This window comes from Atta cephalotes (genome assembly GCF_000143395.1).
Source record: "Atta cephalotes unplaced genomic scaffold scaffold00035, whole genome shotgun sequence".
Taxonomy (NCBI): domain Eukaryota; kingdom Metazoa; phylum Arthropoda; class Insecta; order Hymenoptera; family Formicidae; genus Atta; species Atta cephalotes.
Window position 1 is genome coordinate 525,764 of NW_012130099.1, and position 4,535 is coordinate 530,298.

A 4,535-nucleotide genomic window follows, 5' to 3' on the forward strand; every position below is an offset into this window, starting at 1 on the left:
GAAATAAAAAAATGTAATATAAATATACATATTATTTAGATTACTATTACTTTAATAATTCGGAATAGATATAAAGATGTTAGCATTTGGATTTCATTTTTATTTAATTACTATTTTGGTTTTATTAGGTAAAAAAATTAAAAATGATTATTTTTTAAGAAGAAAAAGTAGGACCACTTGAATTTTATTGTTTAAAAGTAGTTACACAACATTAATGTTTCAATGAAATGTATTTTCTGTTTATAATTGACGCAATTTAAATATTTCACATATTTTTTTTAATTATTTTTTTTATTATTATGATAGTTTGGAAAATTGGTTTGGAATAGATTTGGAATAGAAAGTCATTTTTTTCTTCAAAGAGTACATATACACTTGGCGTCTTTGTTTACTTTTTTGTAAAAATGATAATGTTTGTTATACTATTTAAACTCGACTTAATCACTCAGTTTAGATCTAGCTTAGTGAAAAAGAAATGAAAACTGCGAAGAAGAACATAATGCGCTGAATGCGTATTTCCTTTGACGATTCAATCAAATCCGCTATATTTATTATAATAAATAATGTAAAACGCGAAGGACAAGAGGTTTAGTCGTTACTCGACTTTTTATACTTGAATCGTAATTTGGCGAAAATAACTTCCACGAAGTTAACAAGTTGAACGAGCTTTTATGTTTTTCGAGTTAAATCGAGATAGCATGAGTTGGTTTGACTTCCGGAAAGTTTTTCGCTCAGAGCGGTCGTCATGGCGGAAGCAAGAAAATAATGTGGAAACCGTCTCTGTGGTAGTCAAAGCGGAAAAATACAATGAAACACGGGAATATACCCGACTACCTTCCGATGGGTAAAGCTTATTTCTCATTTAAACATAGATTCCTTTGTATTTCATACTACACTCTTTCAATCGAATAAATTTACAGCATCACATATACCTACATTTTTTTATCTATTTAACAAACTGATAATTTTTAATTATTTCAAAACGAAATAATACAATTATAATAATTTAACAATTGTAGTCTATACTTATCTTAGTTAATTCAAAATTATTTTCTTCCCTAAATATATTTTGATCTTTAAAGTTTAAATACTTTGAACAATTTGTTCAAGTCGTTTACAATTTCATTTACCAAGAATTTTACTCTTATATGAAATCAATTTCATGAGAAAAAGTTTGGTAGTTTGCAAAGGAAATAAAAACTATTGGACAAATTAAGCGGCTGTATATGAAATAGCGGCGCGTTCACTTTGTGACAAAATCTTCTGAAAGAAATATACAACTTCGCTGCTTTAGAGTAGGGCCTTTATTGGTTCAATATTCGCGTCTACCGGCACTGAATTCATTGGATACGGTATTTGTTCTTTTTATTCCCAATAACTCGAATCGAGCGCAACATGGTAATAGGAAACATGTAATGCACTTACATTCTATCGTATTATTATGAAAACAGTCACTGTTTTATGAGAACAATAGAAATTATTCAAATAATCATACAAAAAAACATATAAATAGAACGAGTCGATAAAAATCTGATTTGCAAAATTATAAAATTACAAAAAATTTGCAGAAAACTGTGTTCAAATTAAAAATTTACTTTTCCTCTCTTACGATAAATATTATATTTTAATTCAAAAATAACATCGAAAATAAAAAAATTATTATCCTTTAGTCAAGATTAGAAAAAATATTTTTAAATTTAATAATTCTATAATAATTCGTGACTTTATAAAGATAAACAATGAAATAATAAATATAACAAATATAACAATGAAATAATTAATAAATATTTATCATAAATGTTTTATGTTTCCTGTCTGAGTAGTTAATAGCTAATACAACCATTAAAAATTGCAACAATTATTAGTTATATTTTTGAAGGAATTATTACAATATCAAAATTATTTTAATGCAACTGTTTTTATTAAAATTTCAGTCTCTTTCATAATCATTCTTCTTTTTTGCAGAAAATAATATTCATTCTTTGTTATCACTATGAATCAATAAGTCAGAAATCTGAAACGAGCGACCGAAAAGACTGTGATGTGATCTTTACGGAATTTAATACTTGCGAATCGCGCATCAACTTTCAGCTGGGATAATACGCTCGCAGGAGTATGATACGCGCGGATTTCAGGATAAATATATTTACAGAAGCGGAGAGCGTAAAAGAGAAATGCCGTGAAAAGGGATGGACAATGTGGGGTAGCTGGTGCGGTTGGATACTGCCACCGCGCCCCTTTCGTGTTATGAGGCTGAGTATCCGTAACTCCGGCTGATTTACATTTACGATCACTCATTTCTGCTCCGACCTGGACTCGTACTACAGCTTATTAACTCATTCGTCTCGGTCATGAATAATTTACAATCTTGACACATTATTGGATACCATCCATTGCTGTTTCCGTGGGATGGTTATTTCCATTTGGATAAGGATTGGTCTATTCTTTACGAAAAAGAGATGGTTGTTTAAACCTGAGACACAATTGAAAATCATAGACAATAAAGGAATAACAAATTTCTTATTAAAAATCGCGATATTCTAGTATACACAATTTCTGATAGGTTGAAATCTAATATTCTCTGTTCCTGTGATTTTCAATTATGCATCAGACTTTATAAAGTTACGTTGAGTTACAATACATATAAGATCAACTAATAAAATTTGTGAAGAGGTTTTCATAAATGAATAAATAAGAGTAAATAAAGTATAAAAGTATGACGCTGTTATCTATAATTTTAATGAATATATTTGAAACAAAGAATTCAACTATTTTAAAAAACTCCCACAATAAAACTCTGACAGTAAAATATTTAAAAAAATAATTATCTAAATTATACATATTTATATGTCTCTTTGATAAAAATTATCATTTTAAATTATTATTATTTTTTACTTAACATAAATATCATAAAACATTTGGCACATTATTAAAATCTAATCAGCAGTCTAAATAGCACACAATATTGATAAAATATTTTTGTGCTTACATAATAGATTAGATTATAAATATATAATTATTATAAATGTTACGAAATTTATTATACACATTGTAACAAATGTTATGAAAATACTTAATAAAATGTCATTATAATCCAAGTAAATTATCATAATTATGATAAGTATAAATAAATATTTTTAGTAAAAGTTTTTTACTTAAATATGTTATATAAAATATATATTTAATTAAATATATATTTAGTCTTTTAATTTTAATTTCGAATAAAGCTTATATAAAATACATTTCAAATATTTATATAATATTTCAAAAAATAAATAATAAATATTTATTATTATTTATTATATAAATGTTTGCAATTTGTGGATGTAGCTTGGACACGCACCACGTTCATTATGATTTTATCGGTGTGTCACAAAAGAGGATGTAGTACGTAGTTTGCGTATTTCAAAAATAGACATTGATGCGCTACCTGCGCTAATCTACGGGGAGGTTAGATACAGAGAGAAACTTGAGAGAGGGACTTTTTAGTAGCGAATTCGCTATGACGTCACTAAACGCGGTTTCTAGCGAATAAAAGTCGCCCCATGTAAATCACGCTTAATGGCAAAGGGAGGTTGGCGGGAATTTACTAAGTTTACAAAGAAATGTCATTCATTGTTTCTGGCTCACAAGTCATAAGGCGATTTAATATAAACTTAAATGAATATTTAGAACGTATAGATCGAAAGAGACGTAATTGCGTACGTCACTTGAATATCGATATCGCATTACTAGATTAAAATACGAAGAATACGAAGAACTAAAAAATCTACGACATAAGCATTTATCTGACGACACGAGTAATTACCTAACGACATGAACAGTAATCGATACCAATCTCGCAATGAACAACAAAATGATGATTAATCTTACCGAGTACTAACTTAAAACCTATCGCTGAGGCTTGCAAAAGGTCCGCATACAGAACGTCATGACATCAGAGAGAGAAAGAGAGAAAGGAAAACCGGAAAAAGAACTGAGAACTCAAGCGCCGCAATTAACGCTTGCAACGCCACAAGCCGCGCACTACTGCCCCCTGACAAAGTAGATATAAACTACATAACAAGGCCCACTTTTCTGAGGGTACATATTAACATACGTTTATTTTTCTGCAGATGATAAATTGATATTTGGTTTGTATATAATGCATGCAATATACTGCTATAATATGTATATTGTGATTTAGGCAAGTCGCGACAACGAAAATCTCGGTCGGTCAATCCATTAATCTCCCCCCACCGTGTAGAAAATACGCGGGAAAATGCTATTTTGTTCTACACGCCTAATCATTTCCATATTTTATAATATATCATAAATTCAAATTTACCTCAATGCGCTCCAGTTTTCTGCGTCGTATCGATCAGTATGAGATAAGAGCGGCTCTTTAGCAAAAAGTCCACGCAAGCTTTGATTTTTATTAAGAGAGAGAGAGAGAGAGAGAGAGAGAGAGAGAGAGAGAGAGAGAGAGACGACGACGACGACGGACGGACGGGACGGGACGGAGTAGGTAGGTAGTTAGGTACGTACGTTAGGTT